The following is a 15,324-nucleotide window of genomic DNA, read 5'->3' as shown; positions in this document are numbered from 1 at the left end:
GACAGGCTGGTGAAGCAGGTCTTTGGGATGGTTACCTTCATTGGGGAGAACATTGAGAGTAGGAGTTCGGATGTCATGGTGTATCTGTAAAAGACATTGGTGAGACTATCATAAAAACATTGTTGTTCAGTAGGAAGATCTCACCTGGTTCACTTTCCTCATTTAGGGAAGGACATCTGACATTCTAACCTGGTCTGGATGACATGTGACTCCAGATCCACAGCAATATGGCTGATCTGAGCTGCCCTCTGGATAATTACCAGTGGGGTCAAAGAATATTCGTCCAGGCAATGACACTCCCATCCCATGAATGAATAAATAAAAATACACATGTCCCTCCCTACCTCTGCAAACCCCTCCAGCTGCAGCAATCCGTACTGGCTTTGTAACACCGTTCAGGCCCTGACCACTCTCTGTAACACTCTCAACACCTCCAGCACCTTCACCTCTCCCTGTTCATGTCATGTCAATAAACCCTGACAATGATTCCCCTTCCCACAGCCCTCCTCCTGCTAGCAGACCCTTTGAAATCCATTTAACATTTACACCTAAAGCACACTCTCACTTCAGGATTTAAGTATTTTGTGGTGATCTTCTCAGCCTCATAATATAGTATGATCCCTTTTGTCCTGTGTGAGGGACCAGTGGGGATTTCTTGCTGAGGTTTTTACTGTTTCAATGGAATATCCTTTTTTTGAGTGTTTTATACTGTTCCATTAAATGTTTTCCACTGTCCATTTACTGACACATGTTTCTGTTTAGCCTGTTTACCTTGGTCAGTTCTCCTCTCAAACTCATGTAATTGGCTACTTTTGTTTGTAGTTGTAGTTTGTCCTTTCTGTGATTCACTTTAAAACTTTATATTTATTTAAACTGCACTTTATCACAATTTCCCGAAGGATCTCTGCAGGTGACATTACTCATTCACTAAGTTTCATCACACGGTCGTTCTGAGATAGTTACATCCCTAGCCAGTTGCACAATGTGTTTTTCAAAGAAACACTGAAAAAAAATTAACTGAACTCCTCTTCGAATATCAATGCTGTCCGTGTGATTGACCCCGATTATACGAATATTGAAGTTTCCAAAATTATCATAATGCCTTTGTTAAAATAATTCCAATGAGTTCCTGTTTAATGCAGTGATGAGTCATGCAATACTGTTCGTTGGCTAAAACTGTTCTGCTGCTCGTGTCCTTGGCAAGTAGTAGCCAGAATATACATTCAGACTGACTCTACTTCATGATCTGCGGCCAAATGCTTTCTCTGTAATGCCTTTGGAATCCATTATTGTTAGGGTTACCCATTTTGCCTGAGTCTCCGCAAGATTGTGAACCACTGAATATTTTTGTTCACCCTATATCCATGTCTCCCAGCTGTCTAAATCTCTTTTATCGCTTTGTAATAAGGTAGATGGATTTGTGACAGCGACGTTGTCCATTTGAAAAAAAAAGAACTTACTCTTTCCCACAATTTTCTGTCACAAATCTATTTGCTGATGTACAATTTTAGTTAAACTCTGTCCCATCCTGTTCCTTTCTGCTTGTCTTCAGCCACATTCCCATGCTGTTCCATTGCTTCACCTTTTCCCTTTGGATTTGGAAAGTTCCTTTCACCTGAACCCTGTCCCTGCATCCTCTCTGTCAGTTTCAAACCCTGTCCATAAACCTACCGACATGATCGGCCAGGACCCTGGTCCCAGCACGGTTCCAGTGGGACCATCCGAATGGATTATTGTTGTAAATCAGGTATGGGATGTGTGTATCTCTGGCTGACCAGCCTTTCTTGCCCAGCCCTAGCTGCCCTTGAGCTGAGTAACTTGCTCGGCCATTTCAGAGGGTCATTGAGAGGCAAACAATTTGCTGTGGGGATGTCGTGCAGACCACGTGAGGATGGGCAGATGTCCTTCTCGAAAGGGCAAGTGTTTGGATTTGTTGTACATCAGTCATGGTTTCATACTTATTTGTGGATTGTTAATTATTATTTTTAAAATTATTGATTTCAAATGTCTCCATTTCAGATGGCGGGATTCAAACCTGCCTCCCCTGAACATTAGCTGAGGTTTTGGATACATTCTCTCGCAATAATACCACTAGGCCATCACTTGACCTGCTCACTGGGTGCTCATCCCTGAGCACTGATACCAGGGCATCATGAAGCTAAACCCATTCTTCCAACATGACTGTGTGATCCTGACATCTTCCAGCAATCTGGGACTATTACTTAATATCGCTCCATTTTACAGATCTCTGTGGGACTCAGTCCCATTCTCCATGTGTAACCCTCACTGCATCTGTTTAATTTTCCATTCTGTCTATTTCTCTGTCTCCTGTAGTTACTCAGGAAGGTCCTGACTCAATAGCCTTCCCAGCTGCTGGGTAGATCATCCATCGCCACATTGAACACAGTTGGTCTGCTCGAGAGAGACAAAGGGAAAGGAGATCTGGAGCCTTCAATAAATCCTGTAGTGAGGTAAGGTCACCCACAGTGCACAGAGCAAAGAACAATGAGAGGGCTCCAAACATCTATGAACAAGACATGACATTGATACAGTGCTGGAGGGGGAGCACCGTGCACACACACACCCCAGGCTCAGTCACCACCCCTAACGTAAGTTCTGTTGTACTGAGACTCACTAATCTGCAACACTGTATCTATGACATGTCTTGTGGTCCAGTGTCTTAAATAATTTTTAGTTCCTATAACAATTCCTATTTCTGTAACCTCCTCGCTTCCCGATAGCCCCTTCACATATTTGAAATGTACTGCATTCCAGACTACCATCCCTATCCCTGTAACTTGCTTCAGTATCTGCAACATGCCTTATCTCGGTCGTCTCCTCCTCCAATAAGGTAAAAACAAGTACTGCAGATGCTGGAAACCAGAGTCTAGAGTAGAATGGTGCTGGAAAAGCATGGCAGGTCAGGCAGCATCCAAGAAGCAGGAAAATCGACATTTCGGGCAAAAGCCTTTCATCAGGAATAGAGGCCGGGAGACTGCAGGATGGAGAGATAAAAGACGGGGGGTGGGGAATGGGGAGAAAATAGCATAGAGTACAGTAGGTGAATGGGGTTGGGGATAAAGGTAATAGATCAGAAAGGAGGGTGGAGTGGATATGTGGCAAGGGAGATAGGCCGGTAGGACAGGTCATGAGGGCATTGCTGAGAAGGAAGGCTGGAGGTGGGGTGAAATGGGGGAAGGGGAAATGAGGAAATTGGTGAAATCCACATTGGTGCCCTGGGTTGAAGTGTTCTGAGGCGGAAGGTGAGGCGTTCTTTCTCCAGGTGCGGGTGGTGAGGATGCGGCAGGAGAGGAAGCCCAGGAACTGCACGTCCTCAGCAGAGTGGGAGGGAGAGTTGAAATGTTGGGCCACAGGTCAGTGGGGTTGATTGGTGCGGGTGTCCCAGAGATGTTCCCTAAAGCGCTCTGCTGGGAGGCGTCCAGTCTCCCTAATGGAGAGGAGACCACATCAGGAACACTGCTACCAGTACTCAGGGAGGACTAAGCTATTTTATTGGGATAGTCTGGACTCCCCAACCACAGGGAATAAAAACTTTGTCTATTTATACTATTCATGTCCATCATAATTTTGTAAACCTCTATAAGGTCACCCCGCAGCCTCCGACGTTCCAGGGAAAACAACCCCAGCCTGTTCAGCCTCTCCCTGTAGCTCAAATCCTCCAACCCTGGCAACATCTTTGTAAATCTTTTCTGAACACTTTCAAATTTCACAACATCTTTCCGATAAGGAGACCAGAATTGCACGCAATATTCCAACAGTGGCCTAACGAGCATCCTGTAGAGCTGCAACATGACCTCCCAACTCTTGTACTCAATAGTCTGACCAACAAAGGAAAGCATATCAAACACCTTCTTCACTATCCTATCTACCTGTGAATTCACATTCAAGGAGCTATGAACCTGCACTCCAAGGTCTCTTTGTTCAGTAACACTCCCTGGGACCTTATCATTAAGTATTATGAGTTCTGCTAAGATTTGCTTTCCCAAAATGCAACACCTCGCATTTATCTGAAATAAACTCCATCTGCCACTTCTCAGCCCATTGGCCCATCTGGTCCAGATCCAGTTTTAACCTGAGGTAACCCTCTTCACAAGACATGACATTGATACAGTGCTGGAGGGGGAGCACAGTGCACACACACACACCCCAGGCTCAATCACCACCCCTAACGTAAGTTCTGTTGTACTGAGACTCACTACTCTGCAACACTGTATCTATGGCATGTCTTGTGGTCCAGTGTCTTTAATAATTTTTAACTCCTATAACAATTCCTATTTCTGTAACCTCCTCGCTTCCCGATAGCCCCTTCACATATTTGAAATGTACTGCAATTTTGGTGTTATCTGCAAACTTACTAACTGTACCTCTTATGCTCGCATCCAAATCTTTTATGTTAATGACAAAAAGTAGAGGACCCAGCACCGATCCTTGTGGCACTCCACTGGTCACAGGCCTCCAGTCTGAAAAAGCAACCCTCCACCACCACCCTCTGTCTTCTACCTTTGAGCCAGTTCTGTATCCAAATGGCTACTTCTCCCTGTATTCCATGAGATCTAACCTTGCTAACCAGTCTCCCATGAGGAACCTTGTCGAACGCCTTCCTGAAGTCCATATAGATCACATCTACTGCTCTGCCCTCATTAATCTTCTTTGTTATTTCTTCAAAAAACTATATCAAGTTTTTGAGACATGATTTCCCACACACACAGCCATGTTGACTATCCCTAATCAGTCCTTGCATTTCCAAATACACATACATCCTGTCCCTCAGGATTCCCTCCAACAACTTGCCCACCGCTGAGGTAAGGCTCACCCGTCTATAGTTCCCTGGCTTGCATATACCGTCCTTCTTAAACATATGGCACCATGTTTGCCAACCTTCAGTCTTCCGGCACCTCACCTGTGACTATCGATGATACAAATATCTCAGCACGAGGCCCAGCAATCACTTGTCTAGCTTCCCACAGAGTTCTCGGGTACAGCTGATCAGGTCCTAGGGACTTATCTACCTTTAACCATTTCAAGACATCCAGCACTTCCTCCTCTGTAATCTGGACATTTTGCAAGATGTCACCATCTATTTCCCTACAGTCTATATCTTCCAAATCCTTTTCCACAGTAAATACTGATGCAAAATGTTCATTTAGTATCTCCCCCATTTTCTGTGGCTCCACACAAAGGCTGCCTTGCTGATCTTTGAGGGGACCTATTCTCTCCCTAGTTACCCTTTTGTCCTTAATATATTTTGAAAACCCTCTCAATTGCCCTTAATTCTATTTGCCAAAGCTATCTCATGTCCCCGTTTTGCCCTCCTGATTTCCCTCTTACGTATACTCCAAATTCCTTTATACGCTTCTAAGGATTCACTCGATCTATCCTGTCTATACCTGACATATGTTTCCTTCTTTTTCTGAACCAATCCCTCAATTTCTTTAGTCATCCAGCATTCTATATATCTACCAGCCTTCCCTTTCACCCTGACAGGAATATACTTTCTCTGGATTCTTGTTATCTCATTTCTGAAGGCTTCACATTTTCCAGCCGTCCCTTTACCTGCGAACATCTGCCTTCAGTCAGCTTTCGAAAGTTTAGATTACTTACAGTTTGGAACAGGCCCTTCGGCCCAACAAGTCCACACCGACCCAGACCCATTTCCCTACATTGACCTCTGCACCTAATACTACGGGCAATTTAGCGTGGCCAGTTCACCTAAGCTGTGGGACGAAACTGGAGCACCCGGAGGAAACCCACCCAGACACGGGGAGAATGTGCAAACTCCACACAGTCAGTCGCCTGAGGCGGGAATTGAACCTGTGTCTCTTGCGGTGTGAGGCAGCAGTGCTAACCACTGTGCCACCGTGTTGTTCTTGCCTAATACCATAAAAAGTGGCCTTTCTCCAACTTAGCACTTCAACTTTTAGATCTGGTCTATCCTTTTCCATCACTATTTTAAAACAAATAGAATTATGGTCGCTGGCCCCGAAGTGCTCCCCCACTGACAGCTCAGTCACCTGCCCTGCCTTATTTCCCAAGAGTAGGTCAAGTTTTGTATCTTCTCTAGTAGGTACATCCACATATTGAATCAGAAAATTGTCTTGTACACACTTAAGAAATTCCTCTCCGTCTAAACCTTTAACACTATGGCAGTCCCAGTCGATGTTTGGAAAGTTAAAATCCCCTACCATACCTACCCTATTATTCTTACATATAGCTGAGATCTCCTTACAAGTTTGTTTCTCAATTTCCCTCTGACTATTGGGGGGTCGACAATACAATCCCAATAAGGCGATCATCCCTTTCTTATTTCTCAGTTCCACCCAAATAACTTCCCTGGATGTATTTCTGGGAATAGCCTCCCTCAGCACAGCTGTAATGCTATCTCATATCAAAAATGCCACTCCCCCTCCTCTGTTGCCTCCCTTTCTATCCTTCCTGTAGCATTTGTATCCTGGAACATTAAGCTGCCAGTCCTGCCCATCCCTGAGCCATGTTTCTGTAATTGCTATGATATCCCAGTCCCATGTTCCTAACCATGCCCTGAGTTCATCTGCCTTCCCTGTTAGGTCCCTTGCATTGAAATAAATGCAGTTTAATTTATTAGTCCTACTTGTCCCTGCCTGCCCTGACTGTTTGATTCCCTTCTGTTCTCAGCTGTACCCGTCTCAGATCGAGCTCCCAAAATCCTTCCTGTGATTGTTACCACGTTCCATCCCTGCATTCCTTCAAATCCATGTAAAGTCCTCCCATTCCTAAAACCTTCCCTGCACCTGTCACCTGTTCCAGCTTCCACAACCCTCCTATTCTCAGTAAGGCACACCCCCGTCCCAGTTACTACAGCCCGCTGCATCACTAAATGCCAGTGTTCACTATAATATCAGAGTAAGGTGTGAAAGCAGGAATACTGTACTGGGTTAGATGATCAGTCTTGATCATTTGAATGGTGGGACCGACTCTGTGGTCAAATGGTCGATACCTGCTCTTCTTTCCTGTGCTTCTCTATAAACTTATTATCTCCATAACCTCCCTAATGTCCCCACAGTCCTCCCTACGTGTGTAAGCCCCTTCAGTTCCCACAGCCCTCCCTATCTCCATAAACTCCTTCAGTCCTCAAGATTTTCCTTTCCATGAAACCTGAATCATTCCCCACAAACCTCCCTAACTCCATAACCTCCAAAAGGCCCTTACCTCCATAGTCTCATCCAGATCCGACGTCCCTCCCGTTCAGAGCAACCTCCTTTAATCCCCATGATCTGCTTGATCTGTGCAACCTACTTCAGGCCCAACAGCCCTCCAGATCACTTTGGCCTCTTTCAGGCCCCACAACACTCCCTATCTCCATAATGTTCTTCAGTCACCACTGCACTCTCTATGTCCATAATCTCATACAGTCCCCACAGCACTCCCTATCTCCATAATATCCTTCAGTCCCCACGACCCTCCTTATTTCCAAAGCCTCTGTTACCTGTTGAACCTCTAAGCTACCTTTTTCAGATTGATAAACAAGAACTTCCATAACCTCTTCTGCTGCCAGTCTGAAACCAAACAGTGTTCGTTAGTCTGACAGTAGGTCGGGAGCTGGAATGTATTAGAAAGGATATGTCAATAAACAATAACTGGACCCTCAGAAACGCAATTAATAAACAGACAATGTGTTTTTGAGTCTGTTGGATTGTATTTTTATTCGTGTGAATATAAATGGCAGAATAGATACGGGTGTAAGAGCGGTTGTACCGAGGATACGGTTTATTTGACTTTTCAGAAACCTTTACACAAGTTTCAGTTTGGGCTAAGGAGTAACTTGATAGAGAATAGGCATCTTAACTATCAGGATGTGGTTGAGATATTAGACAAAACAATCTTGTCAGAATTTACTGTGGAGAAAGACATGGAAGGTCAGGAACTTGGGGAAATAAATAGTGCTGTCTTGGAAAGAATCCTCAACAGAGAAGAAAAAGTGCTGGAATCTTAAAACAAATAAAGGTAGATCAATCCTCAGTAGCTCATTAGGTCTATCCTTGAATATTTTGGGAAGCTAGGGAAGAGATTGCAGTGTCCCTAACAGAGATATTTATATTATCAACAGACACAGTGAGGTACCGGAAGACTGGAGGGTGGCTAATGCTATTCCATCACTAAAGGGCTGCAGGGAAACACCAGGAAATTACAGCCCCGTGAGCCCAGTGTTGGGTAAGTTGTTGGAGGAGATTCTGAGAGAAAGGAGCTACGTACATTTGGAACGGCAAGGGCTGATTAGAGATAGTCAGCATGGCTTTGTGAGTGGGAAACCGTGTTTCACAAACTGGATTGTCTCTTTGAGGAGTTGGCCAAGAAATAGATGAAGGCAGAGCAGTCAACGTTGTCTACATGAACTTCAGCAAAGCATTTGACAAGGTTCCAAGGGATGTAGGACATCTAGCCAAGAGAAAGAAGGAAAATAACTTAACATTGAGGATCCAAGGATCAGAAGCAGGGCTCTAGAGAGTTACATGGGGCAGTGGTTAGCACTGCTGCCTCACAGCACCAGGGATGCGATTTCGATTCCAGCCCCAGGCGACTATCTGTGTGGTGTTTGCACATTCTCTCCGTGTCTGTGTGGGTTTCCGACAGGTGTTCCGGTTTCCATCCACAGCCCAAAGATGTGCAGGTTAGGTGAATCAGCCATGCGTTGTTCAAGAAAGGGAATAGAGATATTCATGGGAATCACATTTCTGTCAGTCTTCTGCCTGTGATGTGCAAATTATTGGAGATACAGGATTTATGATTCCTTGGAAAACCATAGTTTGATTAGAGAAAGACAGCTTGGCTTCGTAAGGGACAGGTCATGCCTCACAAATCTTATTGAATCCTTTGAGAATGTGACAAAACACATTTGTGACTCATTTAGAAAGTACAGAGTATGGGATACATGGAAACCTGCCTGTCTGGATACAGAATTCCTGGCCCATAGAAGAGAGAAGGTGATGACAGATGGAAATCATTCAGCCTGGAGCTCGGTGACCAGTGGGTTTTCTGCAGGCAGAGGTAAAAAAATCTCTGCTCTTTGTGATTTCTGGATGACTTGGATGTGTGTGTGGAAGACTGGGTAAGTAAGTTTGCCAATGACACGAAGGTTGGTGGAGTGGTGAATAGTGTGGATGTCTGCTGGAGGTTGCAATGGGACATTGACAGGATGTAGAGCTGGGCTGTGAAGTGGCAGATCAAGTCAAATCTGGAAAAGTGTGAAGTGCTGCATTTTGGAAGGTGAGACTTGAATGCAGAATACAGGAGTAAAGACAGAATACTGAATAGTGTGGAGGAACAGATGAATCTTGGATTTCATGACCGAGATCCATCAAATTTATCACCAAGCTGATAGTGTTGTTTAGAAGAAATATGTTGTATTGGCTTTCATTAGCTGGGGGTTTTAAAGCCATGAGGTTATGCTGCAGATCTATAGAGCCCTGTTTAGACCCCGATTTAGAATATTGTGTTCAGTTTTGGTCCCTTCATTACAGGAAGGATGTGGAAGCTTTAGAGAGGGTAAAGAGGAGATTTACCAGGATACTGCCTGGACTGGAGGGCATGTCTAATGAAGAAAGCTTGAGGGAGCTAAGGCTTTTCTCATTGGAGTGAAGAAGGGTGAGGGGAGACTTGGTAGAGGTTAACAAGATGGTGTGAGGCATAGATAGAGTGAATAGTGAGAGACCTCTTTATCCCATGGCATGCATGGTACAAGGGGGCATAATTTTAAGGTGATTGGAGGATGGGTAAGGGGAGATTTCAGATGTAGGTTCGTTACACAGAGAGTGGTGGGTGGAGCGGACATTTAATAGACTCTTGGATAGGCACATGGATGATAGTAAAATGAAGGTTATGTAAGGTAGTTTGATCTTACAGTCGGGTAAAAGATGGGCATGGCATCATGGTCGAAGGGTCTTGTGCTGTACTGTTCTGTGTTCTATGTTCTGTCTGGTAAACTGGGTAATAAGCTCTGATCAATGTAAAAGGATATGGCATTCAGGAGGAGCTAGTCGACTGGATACAAAATTGGCTTGATGGTAGGAGACAGAGGGCAATGGGAGGCATGTTGTCTTTCTGAGTGGAGGTATGTGACCAGCGGTGTAATGGGTCCACTGTTGTTTGTCATTGGATAAATGGTTTGGATGGGAATATTGGTTTCCTGGTAAGTAAGGTTTTTGGATGATACTGACATTGGTGGGAAAGTGGACAGTGAACAAGGTTATCTGTGATACAACAGGATGAACAGTACTGCTGGGATAGTGGCTGAAGAATAGCAGTTGGAGTTTAATTAGATAAATGCAAACTGTTCCATTTTTGGTGAAACAAACCAGGGTTGGACTTGTACAGTTAATGTTCGGGCCCTGAGTAGTGTTGTCAGTCAGACACCAGGGATGCAGGTACACAGTTCTTTGAAAGTGGTGTCACAGGTAGACAGGCTGGTGAAGCAGGCGTTTGGGATGGTTACCTTCATTGGGCAGAGCATTGAGAGTAAGACTTGGGATGTCAAGATGCTGCCTGACCTGTGCTTTTCCAGCACCACTATAATCTAGACTCTGGTTTCCAGCATCTGCAGCCCTTGTCTTTACCATGTTGCATCTGTACAAGATACTGGTGAGGTTACCGTAAAAGCATTGCTGATCTGTAGGAAGAACTCATCTGGCTCACTGACCTCTTTTAAGGAAGGACATCTTACATTCTAACCAGGTCTGGCCGACATGTGACTCCAGACCCACAGCAATATGGCTGACTCTGAGCCAACCTCTGGGCAATTCGCAGTGGAGCAAAGAATGCTCGTCCAATCAGTGACACCCACATTGCATTAAGGAATAAATAAAAATACATATATCCCTCCCTACCTCTGCAAACCCCTCCAGCTGCAGCAATCCGTACTGGCTTTGTAACACCGTACAGGCCCTGACCATTCTCTGTACCACACTCAGCACCTCCAGCACCTTCACTTCTCCCTATTCCTGCCGTGTCATTAAACCCTGATCATGATTCCCCTTCCCACTGCCCTCCTCCTGCTAGCTGACCCTTTGCAATCCCTTTAACACTTACTCCTCAAATGCTCTCTTACTTCAGGATTTTAATTACGTTTTGGTGATCTTCTTAGCCTCATAATCTAATATGATCCATGCATACCAGTGCATGATGAAGCAAAACTGTTCTTCCAACACAGTTGTGTGATCCTGATATCTTCCAGCATTCTGGTGATATCACTTAGTTTCTCGCTCTTGTTCTCGCTCTTGCGTTCTCTCTCTCTCTCTCTCTCTCTCTCTCTCTCTCTCTCTCTCTCTCCCTTGATTGCAGCTACACCAGATCCTGAGCCTACAGAATTCTCCACTCCAGAGAGACGAGGCAGCACAGACCAGGGATAGAGACTGGGATTTTCCAGATCTCTGTGGTGGTATCTGTGCCATTTTTAATCCTCACTGTCTATTTCTCTGTCTCCTGTAGGTACTCAGAAAGGTTCAGACTCGATTAACTTCCCAGCTGCTGGGTGTCTTGTCCATCACCACATTGAAGATGGTCGGTCAGCCAGAGAGACAAAGGGCAGGGAGATCTGGAGCCTTCAATAAATCCTGCAGTGAGGTAAGATCACTCACAGTGCACAGAGCAGGCAGCAATGGGAGGGCTCCAAACATCGGCTAACAAGACATGGCACAGGTACAGTGCTGGAGGGGGAGCACAGTTTACACATACCCCAGGCTCAATCACCACTCCTTAGTTCTGTTGTACTAAGACTCACTACTCTGCAACACTGTATCTATGGCATTAATTGTGCACCAGTGTCTTCAATAATTTGTAACTTCTATAACAGTTCCTATCCCTGTAATGTCCTCCTATCATAGGCGGCACGGTTGCACAGTGGTTAGCACTGCTGCCTCACAGCGCCAGAGACCCGGGTTCAATTCCCGACTCAGGCGACTGACTGTGTGGAGTTTGCACGTTCTCCCCGTGTCTGTGTGGGTTTCCTCCGGGTGCTCCGGTTTCCTCCCACAGTCCAAAGATGTGCAGGTTAGGTGATTTGGCCATGCTAAATTGCCCATAGTGTAAGGTAAGGGGTAAATGTAGGGGTATGGGTGGGTTACGCTTCGGCGGGGCGCTGTGGTCTTGTTGGGCACTTGTTAATCTAATCCCAATAGTCACTCCACATATTTGAAATGTACTGGATTCCAGACTATTATCGCTGTAACTTGCTTCAGTGTCTGCAGCATGCCTTATCTCGGTCGTCTCCTCCTCCAATAACTGGAGACAGAGTCATGCAGCACGGAAACGGTTCCTTCAATCCAACTAGTCCATGCTGACCAGAGTCCATGAACAAGTCACGTTTCCCTGCATTTGACCCGTATCCATAAAAACCTTCTCCTCCCCATGTACCTGCACAAATGTCTTTTACATGTTGTAATTGTACTTCTCTCTACCACTTCCCCTGGAAGCTCATTCCATAACTGCACCATCCTCTGTGTCGAAAATTTTCTCCTAAAATCTCTTTTTAGTCTTTCCTCTCCCATCTCATATTTATGCCCATTGGAACACAGAACATGACAGCGCAATACAGGCCCTTCCGCCCTCGATTTTGCGCCAACGTGTGGAACCAATCTGCAGCTCACCGAACCAACACTATTCCAATTCGTGTCCATATGTCTATCCAATGACTGTTTAAATGCCCTTACATTTGGCGAGTCTACCACTATTGCAGGCAATGCATTCCATGCCCCGACTATTCTGAGTAAAGAACCTACCTCTGGCATCTGTCCCATATCTATTTATTAATATTAATATCTACCTCAATGTAAAGCTATCTCCCCTCGTGCTAGGCATCGCCATCCAAGAGAAAAGGCTCTCGCTGTCCAACCCATCTCACCTGCTGATTATCTTATGTGTCTCCATTAATTGACCTCAAACACATTCTCTTGAACAAAAACAGCTTAAAGTCCCTCAGCCTTTCCTCATAATACCTTCCCTCCATATCAGGTAACTTCCTAGTAAATTGTGGGCGGCACGGTGGCACAGTGGTTAGCACTGCTGCCTCACAGCGCCTGAGACCTGGGTTCAATTCCTGCCTCAGACGACTGACTGTGTGGAGTTTGCACGTTCTCCCCGTGTCTGCGTGGGTTTCCTCCGGGTGCTCCGGTTTCCTCCCACAGTCCACAGTCCACAGGGTCAGGTGAATTGGCCATACTAAATTGCCCGTAGTATTAGGTAAGGGGTAAATGTAGGGGTATGGGTGGGTTTCGCTTCGGCGGGTCGGTGTGGACTTGTTGGGCCAAAGGGCCTGTTTCCACACTGTAATGTAATCTAATCTAATCTAAATCTCCTCTGAATCCTTTCCAAAGCTTACACATCCTTCCTGAATAAATGTGGCCACACCCAGAGTTTTGTACAGCTGCAGCATGATCTAATGGTTCTGAAAAAAATCCCTCTACCAAGACAAGCTCACACACTGAATGTCTTCTTAAAAAAAACCCCATAAACCTGGGTGGCAACTTTGAAGGATCTATGTACATGGACATAGAGATCCCTCTGTTCATCTACACTACCAACAATCTTACCATTATCTCAGAACCCTGTGTTCCTGTTACTCCCTCCAGAGTGAATCGCCTCACACCTTTCCACATTAAACTCCATTTGCGACCTTTCAGTCCAGCTGTGCAGCTTATCTACATCTTTCTGTATCCTCCAACACCCTTCGTCACTATCCACAACTCTACCGACCTTAGTGTCTTCTGCAAATTTACTAACCCATCCTTCAATGCCCTCATACAGGACATTTATATAATTGACAGCAACAGTGGACGCAAAACACATCCAGGAAGTACCCACCAGGAACAGAACTCCAGGATCGATATTTCCCATCAACCACTACCCTCTGCCTTCTTTCAGTGAGCCAATTTCTGATCCAAACTGTTAAATCACCCACAAACCCATGCCTCCGTATTATCGGCAATAGCCTACCATGGGGCACCTTAACAAAAGCCTTACTGAAATACATATACACCACATCAACTGCTTTACCCTCATCCATCTCTTTGTTCAACTTCATAAAGAACTCATTAAGGTTTGTGAGGGCACGACCTACCCTTCACAAAACCGTTTTGACTATCCCTAATCAACTAACTCATCTCTAGATGATTATAAATCCTATCCCCTACAAGCCTTTCCAACACTTTACCCAGAATCAAAGTAAAGCTCGCAGGTCTATAACTACCAGGATTTCTCCACTCCCCTGTTTGGTGTGGCACGGTGGCCCAGTGGTTAGCACTGCTTCCTCACAGCACCAGAAAACCGGGTTCAATTCCTGCCTCAGCCAACTGTCTGTGTGGAGTTTGCACATTCTCTTCTTGTCTGTGGGTTTCCTCCGGGTGCTCCGGTTTCCTCCCACAGTCCAAAATGTGCAGATTAGCTGAATTGGCCATAGTGTTAGGTGAAGGGGTAAATGGATAGGAATGGGTCTTGGTGGGTTGCTCATCAGAGGGTCGGTGTGGACTTGTTGGGCCGAAGGGCCTGTTTCCACACTCTAAGTAATCTAATCTAAGCGGATAACATTTGCTCTCCTCCAACCTTCTGGTACTATTCCTGTAAACATTGACGACATAAACCTCAAAGCCAAAGGCTTGGCAATCTCCTTCCTGGATTCCCAGAGAATCCGAGGGTAAATCCCATTCGGCCTCGGGGTCTTATCTATTTTTAGACTTTGCAGAATTGCTAACACCTCCTCCTTCTGCACTTCGATCCAATCTAGTTATGGACTCCGCTACCCTGGGGTAAAGACGTTGGCTAATCACCTTACCTGTATCCCTCGTGGTTTTAATCATCGTCCTGCGATCTGTATCATCGAAGGACAATGATGCAAATAGTTCTGCTCGGGTCCCTGCCACTACTTTGCCACAATGTTCTGGGATACACTTGTTCAGGACCTAGGGCTTTCTCTACCTTTATGTTTGAAGACCTCCAGCACCACCTCTTCTGTAATGGGGACTCTTTACAAACCATCATTGTTTCTTTAACTGACTTGTCCACAGGAAATTCTGACATAAAATGTTCATTTAGGGTCTCACCCCTCCCCTGTGGTTCCACACACGGATGGCCTTATTGATCTTTGCGGGGCCCTATTGTCTCTCTCGTTGCTTTTTATATGTGTGTGCTTTAGAATTTCCTAGCATTCTCCTTAACCTTATCAGCCAAAGCTATCTCATTCCCCGATGTTGGTTTCCAGCTTATCCAGCTTCTCCGTTTCTCTCAAACCGTTTAGTATCAGTAGCATCTTCGTCAATCCTTGCTCCATTTACAGTTTCGGGA

General features: G+C 45.3%; 1 long non-coding RNA gene across 1 annotated transcript in view; it reads left to right on the top strand.

Annotated features, from left to right (window-relative positions):
* Positions 1-2,341: 2,341 nt before the first annotated feature.
* Positions 2,342-15,324, top strand: part of LOC148148406 (uncharacterized) — a 33,842-nt gene continuing 20,859 nt past the window's right edge. Inside the window, exons 1-2 of the long non-coding RNA XR_015759062.1 lie at positions 2,342-2,471; positions 11,479-11,613. This is a non-coding gene — a long non-coding RNA (uncharacterized LOC148148406). The remainder of the gene's footprint in view (positions 2,472-11,478; positions 11,614-15,324) is intronic.

Source organism: Chiloscyllium plagiosum, unplaced genomic scaffold (assembly GCF_037043375.1).
Source record: "Chiloscyllium plagiosum isolate Xiang-an unplaced genomic scaffold, Cpla_swu_hap1 HiC_scaffold_13, whole genome shotgun sequence".
Taxonomy (NCBI): domain Eukaryota; kingdom Metazoa; phylum Chordata; class Chondrichthyes; order Orectolobiformes; family Hemiscylliidae; genus Chiloscyllium; species Chiloscyllium plagiosum.
This window is presented reverse-complemented; position numbering and strand designations above follow the sequence as displayed.